The 15,764-nt window shown below is 37.5% G+C and overlaps 1 protein-coding gene across 1 annotated transcript in view; it reads left to right on the top strand.

The window, feature by feature from the left end:
- gucy1a2 (guanylate cyclase 1, soluble, alpha 2) overlaps positions 1 to 15,764 on the top strand; it is a 166,906-nt gene that overhangs the window by 86,693 nt on the left and 64,449 nt on the right.

Below are 15,764 nucleotides of genomic sequence, written 5' to 3'. Positions count from 1 at the left end.
TCCCAGTCTGTGGTATTGAAGCAGTCTTGTGAAGCCTCTGAAGAACCTTCTGGCCACACTTGTATCTCCTTGTAAACCGGTTTGGTGACTTTAACGATCGGTCTGTAAGCAGGCATTAGCATGACCGTTAAGTGGTCCACCAAGGTGGGGGAGGGGGAAGGCTTTGTAAGCTCCTCTGTGTGGTGTAAACAAAGTCCAGTGTGTTATTGCCCCGTGTTGGAAAGTCTTGTTGTATTTTTGGAAACACACTCTTTAGGTCTGCATGGTTTAAGTCCACTGCCACGATGAGAAAAGCATTGGGGTGGGCTGTCTGCTGCTCACTCATGTGCAGTTTCCGTAAACACAAAAGCACAACAGTCCTTTACAGTCCTATGTGATGAACGAAGTAGACGGATGTAGTCCAGTTTGTTGTCTAGCGAGCGTACGTTCGCTAGAATGATGGAGGCGATAGCGGGTTTGTGGGGCTTAGCCGCTAGCCTTGTTCGGATACCCCCACGCTTACCCCTCCTGCTTCCTCTCGCGCCGCTTGAAGCGCCTCCATTGTGGGCGAGGTGGTGAGGTGGGGGTCAGAGGATGGGTAGGCATCCGGAGCAAGCCGAGATCTTGCAGCTCATCAGTGTCCGTGGAGTTAACTTGTGAAGTTTGTTTCTACCGATGTCGAGCAGAAATGTTCGACTATATGCACGCTTAAGGACAGATAAACGTGACGTTGACGCACAATAACACGGCGACGTACAAGACGAAGAACACAAAAACACATTAATAACACATTAATAAATAATACCAAGTTTTTAAATCAATAAGCAAACTGACGCATCTCCGTGTGTGCGCAAAGAACAGGCGCGCCTCTTGCAGGCGCTGCTCTGAGAGTCCCGGTAGTAAACATGCACGCCAAAAAAGACGGCTACCTGCTTGTTACGCGCCGCTCATGCGTTGTAAAACCAGCATAACAGCTTTTTTTTGTGTTGCAAGTGGACAAAACTAAAGTTTAAACAATATGATGGTGATCTTACTAAGCATGCCTCCTGATAGATTTTTTGTATGAAGCAAAAAGGAGGGATGACGAGTCAGGGAGGTAAGACTTAACAAACCTAATTATCTGCCATGTGTCAAGTCTGTATTTATTTGAATTGTCAATAGAATTTTCATTAAAATGAAATTAATATTTATGCAAAAGTAATTTCTTAAATGATCTTAGCATCACTCCAGTTGTCTTAACATTGTTTTCCAGTTACATTTAAGATTATTTAGAAGAAGAATAATATGTATATAAAAATAATAATATGTATATAAAAATAATGTATAATAATAAGAATACTTTTATTTATAATTTATAATTATTTTAAAGATTATGACTTGAGAATATGATTTTACCTCAGCGCTGCACTTTTCTCCTTTGCCCTCGCGCTGAGTTCAGGTGATGGAGTGTTGTGAAGTAGTTAAACTATTCTCAGTTTAATTTACAGTGTCAAACTGGCACAGGAATATCAGTATAATAATATAGGCTTTGCTAAAAGGCTGGTCAAATGTGGGTCTTTTTTTACAGAAGCTAACAGACGCGCATGCTGTGACCACGGTGATGAGTCAACAATCGCATATATTTTGACTTATTTAAAGTAGGCTTTAGCATATAGTAATTTTGTGTAAAGACATTTATAAAAATATGTAGCTAATATATCACAGGGGTTTGTGTAGCAGCAATTACGGGAGCATTAATTAAATCCTTTTTCCCGTGGAGCAAAACAAACACTGCACAGTGTAGCGGATGGAGACGCACAAAAATATATATTAATTATATATATTTTCGTCGGAAGAAAAATATTCTTTGAACGAATTTTTTTTTGTACAATTTGTACCTTAGTTTTTGTCGGTCAGTTATTTACAAAATAAACAAGAATAACTAATAAACTGAAGCGAAGCGATGTGCCTCAGGGTCCGCTATATGCCGCGGCCAAAACACAAACTGTCTGTTAAATACAATCGTAATATAAATAAAATAAAAGTGAAATATTCAGTTTCGAATATTGAACGTCAATGAAATAATACCTTTAATAAATAAAATATGTTCGTAAGAACGTGGTGGGCCAGTGATTCCGTCGCTGTCATCAGTGGTTTAATGAGCTCAGGAGAATTCTGCTTTGCATTTTTCTATGCATTACTAACATCACTAAACCAGACATTTGTTTTATAAGTTAACCAGATATTCGCAGAGATTCAGCAGTTTTTTTTTTTGACGCGTTTGCCAGTCATGCCAGTCAGTGAAAAAAAAGTAACCGTGGCCCTGTTTGCAGGTATTAATATTCGTTTTTTCGTCAATCTGATGCAACTTTTTTTATTTATACAGGACGTTAAAATGCAATTAAAAGTTTCAAATCAATTAAACTCAATTTATAAAAAGGCTAGCCTATTTTATGCATTAAATATAACTAATTTCCTTTATTTCTGATTAGACCATGCATTTTAGACTATTTTACAATTGTAATATGTGCATATGCTTTTTTAAAATAACATTCGTTTAACAAATATTTTAGCACATCGAAAGTAATTAAGTGACCTGTTTTTTTTTTTTTTATTAAAACCTTTATGCAAAAGGATCAGAGCATAAATTATCGTAGGATAAACGTATCTTATGGAAAAACACCAATTGACGGGCTCTGCTTTCGGTTTTAAAAGAATCAAGCAGCTTTAAAAAATATAATTTGCTGAAGAGAAATGACAGGAAAAAAAGAAAGAAAAAGATTTTTAAAAAAAAGAAAGAAAAAGATTAAATATATAGTGACTGTTTAAAGAACATTTCTCTTTAATATATTCTTTCGACTCCGAAACATCAGCTAAGATTATGATGAATGATGGAGTTTCTCTATTGCCTGCTTCAGCAGTGCGTCCCGGTCCCGCTGGTTGAGAACGAGGAGGCGGAGAGAATGCGCTGTTTAGTTTCGACTTGATATATTTAAATAAAAACTAACACCGAACTGCTTTTAACGCTCAAAAAGTTAAACTAAAATGCACAACTCTTGTTGGTTGCACCTGCGGGATGCACAATGAACCTAACGCGCCATTATTTTGATTCTATATTCGTGAAGAATGAGCCATGAGATTGAGATTTTTGAAGGTGCTCTCTAGCGGCGAAGTTCCTGGCAGAGTAGCGAGTGAAAAAATGTGCATAAAGAAATTGGACAAGAGGAATAACATTTTAAATTATATAACAAGCATCGTATTCTTTCTAATCCTCGCCCAGTTTTAATACAAGTTGTGTTTTTTTATTATTTGTGGCTGGGAAGTTTATTAAGAATATATTTATAATTATATATTATTAAATAATTACATAATTATCATATATATATATATATATATATATATATATATATAGAGAGAGAGAGAGAGAGAGAGAGAGAGAGAGAGAGAGAGCAAAAAATTATTTTTATTATACTTTTAGTGATCTGCTTAAGGTAGGTCAATTAATTTTTTTTGCTTTTGATGAAGCAGCATTCAACTTAAGCTCTTTAGACCATGCCCCTGACCGTTTCTCAGTGTTTCGCCGCAATATCTTTAAATAAATTATTTATTTAGGCATATTTTCATTATTAATTTATTTTCATTATTCGTTTATTATTATGTACAATAATTCAGACATAAAATAAGATAGTAAAATATAATCAACAACGAAAATGTAAATAAAAACATAAATAAAAACATAAATGAAAAAGTCTTGTCTTAGTCCTATCAAAACGGCAAACACTAAAAGCAGGCTAAAAGACTGCTTTATTTATTTAAGACTACTTATTTGTACTGAATGTGTGTGTCATGTTAGTTGTCTTTTATTTCTTCAATTCCAAAACGAGTCGTCTTTGCACTTAAAAAGTTTACAATAAAGTGTGTTAACAAATTTTAAATGATTAATGAAGGACTTATAATGCTTTGACCTATTGTTTAATATCATTTACAAGCACAGTAGCATATTTAAAGCTGCTGTAAAGGCTATTTCTTTCCGTTCGCATCCCGTCCCTTTGCGCCCCCTGGCGGCTTTTTCACAAACTGCGGTCCTACACTAAAAACAGAGCAGCAGCTATTTCAAACGGCGGCGGTATAAGGACCGGCGGTAATAGTCACTTTGAACTCTCACCTACTGTAGGGCTATATTTATGTTTCAATAGACATTGATATAAAAATATGGTCATTGAATATATACACAATGATAGTAAAGGGTGGTTGCATTCACAGTATAATCCATGCTTACTCATTTCTTGGTTTATTTTAAACCATGTGTAGCTCTTGTTGGAAGAGTTTAAAATTCAACATTTAAAATTCACAATCGGCCCATCCATCAAATTGGACACCAGTCTTCCTAGGTCATGGGATTCACACACTCCTGAGATAAACAAATAATTAAATTAAGACCAGAAATAAAAGAATTTGTCAAAATGAATATAAATTAAAGTGTTGTTTAAAGTAAACCAAGAAATGAGAAGGCATGGATTATACTGTGAATGCAGCCACCCTTTTCCATTAATTGTGTATATATAAAATGTCCACTTTTTTTTTACAATGTCTATTGAAACATGTATATAGCCCTATTTTATACAGCACTATTGTCCCAGTACTTATATATCCAACTCTTGGCACATAAGCATTTTGCTTCTTGCTATGGATCTGCTCAAGTTTTATTTTTCATAGTTATTGATGTTATACATGTCAAATGTGATTAAATACAATTATTTCTTAAACAATTATAGCTAAGGGAGGTAGACACATTACTGTTCAACAGGTAGTACAAACAATATGAAAAATGAATAACAATCCACTTAATACAACAGAAAAGGTATCTCAAATACAAAACCATACACGTGAATGTAAAAATGGTCAAATAAAATTTTAAAGTTACTTACTTTCACATGATTTATTGGGTCATTGGCTGTAGCATGCCTCATGAAGTGGAGTCTCAGGTAGCTTGACTGTTCCTCCTGGCCACATTCCCAAAGATGTACAAGCAGGTCCAGCTGTTTTATTTTGGAGGTGCGATTAAGACTTTCGTCAAACATCAGCACGAACGGTCCCGTTACCTTCGAAATAAGGTCTCTCTTGATAAAATTGGCTACTCCAAAGCACACAATGTCAGCTGTTTATCTTTCGCGCACCTAAATTATTTAGCAATGTCAGAGACTGGAAACATTGTCTCAAACAATTGACTGATTTCCTCAGTCAAGGTGTGAAGGACCCAGAGCACCTCCACTCGTAGGGTTGGCTCTGATCTAAAAGCAACACAGAGATCGCTTGCGGGATTTGCAAAGCTGCAGTGTGGGCTTTGCCTAGACAGGGAAGAACTAGCAGATGCTTAGCAAAATTGGCTGATGGCTGTCATTTGCTGGACACCCTTCACGGCAGTTTGATGTTTCTTACTTTTTGCATGAGACTCCAGCGCACGTACATCTAACATTACATGTTTAATCGCTTTCTTGCATAATAAGCAGTAGGCTTCAGATATGTTCCATATAGTTTAAAAGTAAAATTAATTTTACGTCTGTGACACAATCCCAGAGAGACTCGCGCCAATAACAGAAAGCTGATTGGCTATTGCATGTTGGTCTCATTTGTAGTTGTAATAGCGCAAATTACATTTGGACCAGTGAAATAAAGAACTACAATACAAAAAAAAAAAAAAAACAAGCAACAGCAATAAAAAAGAATAGAGGAACTATGATGTCAATTTGTATGCAAAAACCCGGAAGCGAGTTAGCATTTTAGCAGTTCCGGTTCCCTCACCCCAAAGTCAATGGGTTTTTTCAATGGGATTTCAGTTAAATTGCTTAAATAAGGTTTATGGCTAACACAAACTCAAGATACTTTCACATTTTGCTCTACGACATAAAACACATCAGTTACATCACACTCTTGTTTTTTTTTAAATCGGCTACGCTTCTTTAAAAAGATGGTTGCTATCAAGTTGCTAAATGGAACTACAGGCGGTGTCGAGCTCAACTGGTCTGGAACGCAGCTCACTTGCGTTGGGCATTTGTATTTGTCTGTTATTTAAGTATTTTCATGAATAGTATTTTGAAGTTTGTAGTATTTTTCTAATTGGGGAACTCATATTGTGTGTAGATAAATCCATCACTTGTAAAGACCGTCATAACAGATTAATTTGTTGATCATTTATTTTAATGAAACAATATTATGAAAATACTACTTACCAGTGCAGCCTGTCTCTTTCCTGCTCTCAGTAATGCAAATGTGTAAACGAATGTGTAAAATAACAAACATATTAACTGTCATCTTAACGTGATACATTGATTTTTCCTCTGTTTTTTTCTTTATCTTGTTACGAATTAAATTAAAAATCCTTAATCAAAAAGAGGTTTAACCAAAATGTAACAAAAATAACAGGGATTAAAAATATAATCCCTGGTGCCCCCGCGCTGTCTCTGCAAAATATAAACCAAAACACAACCACTGAGATTTAACAAGAAAATATAATTTATTTTACAGAAATAAGGAGCAAAAATAACATCGGGAGGGGTTCAGCCAAAATAAATGACAATAAACAAAGCTAAATTAGATCAAACTTCCCTAGAAAAGTAAATAACAAAATAGAATACAGAAAACTTACCTCCCAACTAACAAACACAGGAGAAAACTAAAATAATAAACAGAAGGCACCAAACCTCCCTACCATGCTCCAAGCCAGACAAGGAGATAGACAACCGGGTTTCTCCGGTTAGAATTAACAACGTGTCACATCGGCATCTCACAAAACGCCACACAAGAGATATCAGCAATGAACACTCATTTTATCACTTGATCAATAATATCTCCACTGAGAGGGGAATCGAGAGAGAGCGGGGAGCCATCGAATCCATGCTCTCGGAAGGTTTAAATACAGCCGCCGCTAATCCAAGCGCCAATCATGATCCGATCCAACGTAATACGCTGCACCTGCGAATACTTAGCAAAAAGAGAGAGAGAGCGAGAGAGAGAGAGCAAGAGAGAGAGAGGGGAAAGAAACACCACACACAGGCCTACACTACACTACACTACACTACACTACAACAACTACTCGTAACACCTCCCCACCAAAAGATGCAAACAAGCAGATTGTATCTACACACCTAACTCAAAGTAACCACCCAAGTAAACCTCAAAATGTTGCAACGCTAAAAGCAGTGCTAAAGCCTCCTTTTCGATCGTCCTATATCGGCGTTGACATGCTGAAATTTTTTTTGAGAAATAGCACACTGGATGATCAATACCCATCTCACTTTCCTGAACTAGAACAGCTCTAGCCCCTGTAGCAGAAGCATCCAAGTCCGGTGCTGAAAGAATAGGAGCTTTACACAGCAAATCCTTTGCTGCTCGAAAAGCCTGATCACACGCAACAGACCACACAAAAACTCTTTCGGTGCTCAGAAGATCAGTTAGTGACACAACACTAGCAAAGTTACGGCAGAATCCTCTGTAGTATCCTGACATACCCAAAAATCTACGCAACTCCCTTTTGTTTCCTGGCACTGGGAATTCCACAATAGATGCAATTTTTGCATCAACTGGACACACATGTCCCTGACCTACCTTTTTCCCTAAGTACACTTCTGTGGCCTTGGCGAATTCACATTTAGCTGGATTTAGAATTAGAGAGGCATTAGCCAAACATGAAAACACTTCACGTAAAGAAACCATATGCTCCTCCCAGCAAGAAGAATAGATCACAATATCGTTTGGATAAGCTTCGCATTTCTCAACAACACAATGCACATTAATCGCTGAAACGTTGGCGGTGCGTTGCGCATCCCGAAAGCCATTACGGAGTACTGCATAAAATCGTCAGCGGTCACAAAGACTGATATTTCCGAGGCTCGTGACGTAAGGGGAATTTGCCAATAACCCTTAAGAAGATCTAACTTTGTCACGAACCTGGCAGGACCGACTCGATCTATGCAGTCTTTCACACGTGGCAATGGGAATGAATCGGGCTTAGTGACTGCATTGACTTTCCGATAGTCAGTGCAGAAACGAACCGACAAGTCAGACTTGGGGACTAATAGACAAGATGAACTCCATGCACTCAAACTGGCACCCGCAAAATGATTTTGCCGCAAATACTCAACCTCAGCTTTCATCAGGTCACGTTTTTTCGGATAAGGATGATAAGGATGTTATTTTATCGGTCGTGCATCACCAACATCTATATCATGCATGAGCACAGTAGTTTGGAAATGAATGTCACTAAAGAGAGAGTGATGATTTTCAAGTAACTCAATATCACTTTTCTGATCTGAAGATAAATAACTTAAATGACAATCCAAGTCGTTTAATATAACAGAATTAGTCAAACGACCGCAGGGTACAGAGAAATCCTGATCAAACTCAGCTACAGAGGACACAATTAAACTTGGTTTGACGGCAGGTAGACCAACATCACTTTTCACATAAGCCATCAGCATATCGACATGGACCATACAAGATTTTTTTCGCCGGTCAGGGGTGCAAACTAAATAGTTAGTGTCAGACAACTTCTTGGTCACCATGTATGGACCTGAAAACTATGACTGTAAAGTCGAGCCTGGCGTAGCCAGTAACACCAAAACTGAATCACCCGGCTGGAATGAACGAGACACACTTTTGCGGTCATAACGCACTTTCATTTCAGCCTGGGCCTCAGCTAAATTAATCCTTGCTTTTTCACAAGCATTACGAAGACGTTCTCTAATAGAACTCACATATTCAGACACAGGTACCATTGATACGTTGTCGGCAACCAATTGTTCGCTTATTAATTTTAAAGGTCCGCGTAAACTATGTGCAAAAATAAGCTCAGCAGGGCTATAACCCAAAGATTCTTGCACAGTCTCCCTGATCGCAAACATCAGTAAAGGAAGTTCTTCAGCCCAGTCTGAACTGGACTCCATACAATGAGCGCGCATCATTGATTTGAGCGTTTGATGAAATCGCTCAAGGGCGCCTTGTGACTGTGGATGGTATGCACTTGACACTACATGATTGACTGAAATTCCTTGCAAAACTTGTTTGAACAATTTTGATTGAAAATTTGTTCCCTGTTCTGTCTGAATAACACGAGGTAAACCAAAAGTAGAGCAAAACTTTATCAGCTCTTTCACGATGGTTTTTGCTTTAAGACTTCGTAATGGTACTGCCTCAGGATAGCGCGTTGCAGCACACATTAACATCAAAATATACTGATAACCTCTTTTTGATTTTGGTAAAGGGCCAACACAATCTAAAATGAGGCGCTCAAAGGGCTCTCCCATCGCTGGAATGGGCTGCAAAGGAGCTGGAAGGATGTTTTGATTGGGTTTCCCAGCAATCTGACAAACGTGACATGCACAACAAAAATCTGACACAGCAGAACGTAAACCAGGCCAAAAAAAAATACTTAGCCACTCGTGTAAACGTTTTATTAATGCCCAAATGAGCAGATAGAGTGTGATCATGAGCAAGTTTAAGAACTGCTGTTTGATACTCAGAAGGCAACACTATTTGGTAATCTGGACTAAAACCCACATCTTTAGCTTTTTGTGACAGCCACTTACGCATTAGAACGCCTCTGTCCCAGAAGTATTGTACCTCGTCATCTATGTCGCTCTCTACTTTACCCTCGGCAGCTTCAACACAGTGCACAAGAGAAGGATCAGACATTTGGGCTTTTCCAAGTTGTTCTCTCTCCATCGATAAAGCCTTGTGACCAGTAACATCACCTGTTTTAAACACACTAGGTTGAATAGATAGTTAAAACTCCGTTGGATTGTCTACAAAAGACATAAATGTGTCAGATAAATCAATATCACCACCACTGTTTCGCGCCTGTGCACGAGTAACTGCGCACACAGAGAATGTTAAAGGAAACCGGGTACCAAGTTCTACCTCACAAACAGGGCGTGCGACCACCACTGGATGACTAAAGACCTTACCTACCATCAGCCAGGTCATTCCCCAAAATTAAACTGACACCCTCTACTGGCAGTTTTGAACGTACTCCCAACTGAACTGGACCTGAAACCAAATCAGATGTCAAACACACATTATGAAGAGGTTGAATAAGTTTCACTTGAAAAAGGTAACACGTTATCAAGTATAAAAGATTGAGCAGCACCTGTGTCTCGCAAGATGTTAATGATTTTCATCGCAGAATCAGGATTAACTGATACAGTGTCTTTAAACACAAAGGGAGAGAAAACAGAAGCATCTGAAAAACTTTGATTATGACTGTCAGACAATGTCTCAAAATCCACATTAGCTACACTTTTAGATTTTACAGTGTTGTTTTTCTTCTTCCATGATTTACAGTCAGCAATCAAGTGATTCGGGTCTAAACAATAAAAACAAACCCTTCTACTTTCATTACTCTTACCCTGTTCTTTACACAACTCGATGGAGTGCGCACCAAACTTCGAGTGCGTGAACAAAAGCTTCTCGGTGTTCACTCACCGAGCATTGGCACACCGGAACTTTGGCTAGAAGCTGAGGAAAAAGCAGTTTTATGAGTGAGTGTGTATTCGTCTGCCAACACTGCCGCAGCTGAAATGGAATTCACTTTTTGTTCATTAAGGTAAATGACTAAATTGTCAGGCAATTGTCTTATAACTGCTCAAAAGTAAGCGTTTTAGATGCTGCACACCACATCTCCAGCAAAACTTCGTGTTGCGTACAAAACCAACAAATGTCTGCTTCACAGATTTAGTGTAGTTGCGAAACTTTTGTCTATACGCTTCGGGGACAAGTTCATAATGCCGCAACACTGCAGCTTTCACCGAGTCATAATTCAAAGACTTCAATAGGTAAAGAAGAACAAACCTCCTGTGCCTTACCTACTAAACTGCATTGCAGCATTAATGCCCACATATCTTTAGGCCACTTCAGCTTTGCAGCGATTCGCTCAAACGCAATAAAATATGCGTCAACCTCTGACTCTCTAAAAGGAGGGACAAGCTTGATATGCTTACTTGGATCGAACAAAACAGCTGATGTACGTTCATCTCTAGACTGATTAAGTTACAGCAGGTGGATCAATTAGTGAACGATCTTTTTCTTCCTTTTGAGTCATCTCAAGTTCACGAATTTGCAAAACATGATTTTCGTGTTATTGTCGTTTAATTTGCAACTCTAATTCTTTAAGTTTTATTTGTAACACAAGGTCAGATTCACATGTAACAGAATCAGCTGACACAGCCGCCTCAACAGCGCTCTTCCCCATCTCAAATTCTTGCTCACTCTCTTCACACAAAAACCCTTGTTTAACCAATTCAATAAATACAGCAGATTTAATTACTTCTTTCGAAGCTGTACTTACTACAGAGATATTCAAAACATCTGCAATCTGCAATAAATCTCTCTTACGGAATTTATTAAAATGCTGCACACTTGGATTTGAAATAAATTCATTAATATCTAACTCCATAACAAATCAAGACATACATCTGAAATTCCTTTTCAAATCATTGAATAAACAGGTTTAACTGATAAACATCAGATACAGCATGATTGAGAGTGCCAATAACAAACAAATCCAAAATTAAATAAACTACATAAACAATTGCATACGCTCAAAAAGCAAACAGGGCCTCAATTGTTATTTATACAAACAAAAATCAAATGAAAGAGCCCCCAATTGTTACAAATTAAATTAAAAATCCTTAATCAAAAAGAGGTTTAACCAATACGTAACAAAAATAACAGGGATTAAAAATATAATCCCTGGTGCCCCCGCGCTCTCTCTCCACAAAATATAAACCAAAACACAACCACTGAGATTTAACAAGAAAATATCATTTATTTTACAGAAATAAGGAGCAAAAATAACATTGGGAGGGGTTCAGCCAAAATAAATGACAATAAACAAAGCTAACTAAATTAGATCAAACTTCCCTAAAAAAGTAAATGACAAGATAAAATACAGAAAACTTACCTCCCTACTAACAAACACAGGAGAAAACTAAAATAATAAACAGAAGGCACCAAGCCACCCTACCTTGCTCCAAGCCAGACAGGGAGACAGACAACTGGGTTTCTCCGGTTAGAATTGACAACGTCACATCGGCATCTCACAAAATGCCACAAAAGAGATATCAGCAACGAACACTCATTTTATCACTTGATCAATAATATCTCCACTGGCCTCAGCGAAGACTCGTCTGTCCCTGGAGCGTCACAGGAATCAGTCTCATGTTCTCTACTCCTCCATGACCACCACAGTAGCTGCTCAGGATACGACCCGGTCCAGGATATGGAAACCTTGGGATCATCTCGTCGTTGGTCTTGGATTGAATCAGTGACTCTGCATAGTCTGAGGACTAGAGTATCCCCAGGTGGAAATGGAGAATAAAGAATAATTAGCGTAGCTGCTGTTCATAGTGTATATAAACAAGGTGCAGAAACCTGTGTGGAAGCCCGCTAAGTGGTGCACTGAGTGTATGCTTTACAAAACAGATGGGTCTTTAATCTAGTTTTGAATTGGGAGAGTGTGTCTGAGCCTCGGCCGTTATCAGGAAGGCTATTCCAGAGTTTAGGAGCCATAAGTGAGAAGGCTCGACCTCCTTTACTCAACTTTGCTATTCTAGGTATTGCCAGAAGCCCTGACTTTTAAGATCTTAGAGTTGGTTAGATAAACAGGAGCTAGATTATTTAAAGCTTTGTAGGTAAAAAGCAATATTTTATATTCAATACGAAACTTAACAGGCAGCCAGTGTAAGGAGGATAAAATTGGGGTGATGTGATCAAATTTTCCAGATCTGGTAAGAACTCGGGCATTTTGTACTAGCTGAAGTTTATTAATAGAGGATGCTGGGCAGCCAGCAAACAGTGCATTACAGTAGTCTAGCCTAGAAGTCATAAAAGCATGGACTAGCTTTTCTGCATCTGAGATGGATAGCATACTTCGTAACTTAGCGATATTTCTCAGATGAAAGAAAGCAGTTTTTGTGAAATGGGATATATGATTTTTAAAAGTTAAATTGCTGTCTAATATGATTAAATTGCTGTCTGTATGTGACTGTATGAATGTAAAGCTTATGTGACTGTACGGGCTGCTTTTCGCTGTAATTATAAATACATATAATAACGAGCCATGGTCAGTCTGGGCTCAAACAAACCTTGTCGTCGTCTGGATGAACAGCCACAAAGCCAAGAAGAAGAGCAGATTTACCCTGTGCCCTGTAGTTTTTTACGAGCCAGTCTGAGGTGCGAGCGGTTTCGCTTTCTTGCTTGCGCTCGTGCGCGTCTAACATTATATCTGAAATAACAAATTTCTTGAGCTGATGATAATAACCTGCGCTTGATTATTGACGTGCTTTTGAAACCCGATCCTGTCAGACACTGAAAAACGCGAGAGTGAAGCGTGAAGAAACAAAGGAGAAGCCGGAAAAAAGGAGCACATTATTTATTCAGCAAACATGAACAAAATGCCATGATTAACTAACCTTTTATCTTCACATTTTGGACTAATATGAACTCAGAATGATGGAATTGTTCTCTAACAGAGGCTACATGTGCTGCTGAAGATTACAGACACAGATGAGAGGTTTTCACTGACTGTAAGCTATATTTTGTGTTGTTTTGAACCTAAATACGGACGAAATGTCTGTTGTGTGTGTTCTTCTGTAGTTGGTAACATATCGGAGACTGTAAGGGGCTGTATATGTTCATATATGTTCATTTATTTAGTTATTTAATATAATTACAGATGTTACAGTAGGCTTCACACTGTCATTGATCTGCAGTTATAATCAACTCATGTTCATTGAAAAGTTAGTAATAAACATTTCTACACAAGTATTTATGTGTGTAAAGCATCTGTTTTGTGAGAAGTGCTTTTCGTATGATATGTAAGTGACCCTTACAGCTTTATTGTAGACATTTCCTCGAGTGAGAATGACGTTGACTGAAACTTTCTGTCATACACCACGCCCACCAAAAGGGTACCCTTGTTAGTGGAAACGCAAGCCTGATAAGGGTGACCCGTACCAAACCGAACCGTACCGTACCGTACCAGTCGGTGGAAACGAGCCTTAAGGTAAGCGGGCTATATGCACACTCGCGATACACTTATTTAAATGTCTTATAATAATACTATGTAAGCACATTTATACAGTACATACAGTTTTAAAACTTTTACAACAACCGTAAAGCAACACAAAATGGCACGTAGGTCTTTCTGTTTTTGCATATTTATATGTGTATAATATATAGCATGGATTCTAATATTATAAACTGAGAGAGTAAATCTTTGTCATGGACCATATTTCTAAAAATAAGCTTGAAAACTTGTCTGTAGCAGGGTGGTGCTGACATCACAGGCGAGCGCCCCAAATGCACTGTAGTCCGTTTATAGCCTAATGTTAGCTTTTCAGTTCTTGCGTTTGCATTTAAGATCCAAAAGTGCTAAAAGTTGTATTTTTGTGTGAGGATTATCCGGCTGGGTCAAAACGTGTAAGAGTAATGAACTGTGTTTGAACACAGAACTTATTTTTTGCAATCTTAGAAAAGCCTATGGGAAAGTCCTATAGGGATTTTATCGAGGGAACCAGTTTTATGCTAGCAGCCTATTAACCTACAGCGTGACGTCATAGTTCCTCCACTCTATATAAATGAGCATTAGAGATAGTTACATGAACATCTGATTCGATTTTTAAATTTTTGACTTTTTAACACCCCACAAAACTCTGTGATGAACCATCCATCGGCTTATGGGGAGTCTAGCTCTCCGTTATAAATGTTTGTTGTTGTAAACAGAAAGTGAAAATTGGCAAGCACATCTCATATATTCACACGTCAAAGATTCAATCCTAATCTCAACAGTTGCTCTTTCTCCAAATACTTGCTCACACAAGTGAAACTCCACGTGTCTACACAATAATGAAATAAAATGTTAAAAAGTAATGATTGTAATACCATCTTAAACCGGTGACTCCCAAGGATGAATGTGGCTATTCAGAATGTATGTACATGGCAGTAGAGACAGCTCAACTATAACAAATGTCTGTAACCCTACCTACGTAAAGCAATACTAAACTGCACAAAAAACTCAACTGCACTGAAAACATAAAATGAAAAAAAAAATAAAATAAAATAATAATAATCCAATGCAGAGTAATGCATGAAAAGAAATGCTGGATATTTTTATACTTTATGCCATCATCAGCCACTAGATGTCACTAAAGAGTCCACACTTTTAGGTTTTGGTTGGTCTGAACTGACTGCAGTGATATTTTTGCTGACAAACTCAAAATTAAAACTAAAATTGTGCAAAATACTTTTCTTTCATAAAAACACAAAAAGAGGACTTGGCTTAAGTCCTCTTTAAATCCAACTCCTTAATTTGTTCAATTGGATATGAATGGGGAATTCTAAAACTTTTAGAGGAATGTAAATAATATTAATCATTATTATTTAAAATAATTATTTAATAAAAATGTATAGATTTTATTTTTTCAAAGACAAACATACAACATTTGTTAAAAAAAAACATATAGTTCAGATATGAGGCCTTCATGCCCCCAAAAGTCCACAATAGAAACATTTAGCACTGCAGTATAATGTATGTTTGAGGTTCAGTGAATCCCTATTTGTTCCCCAGACTGCCTGAAAGAGAACAACTAAAACTAATTTACATTTTAAACATTGTTCTGTGCCTTTTTATTAAATTTTTTCACAATAATACAACACTGTATTTAAGAACGAATTACTTTATAATTGCTAATGTGTTTAGTGTATTATACTTAATATCATGTTTTATTTTGGGGAAAGACATTTAACTGATA

The sequence above is a fragment of the Danio aesculapii genome, chromosome 15 (genome assembly GCF_903798145.1).
Source record: "Danio aesculapii chromosome 15, fDanAes4.1, whole genome shotgun sequence".
Lineage (NCBI taxonomy): Eukaryota > Metazoa > Chordata > Actinopteri > Cypriniformes > Danionidae > Danio > Danio aesculapii.
Note: the sequence above shows the minus strand (reverse complement) of the source record. Positions and strands in the feature narration are given on the sequence as shown.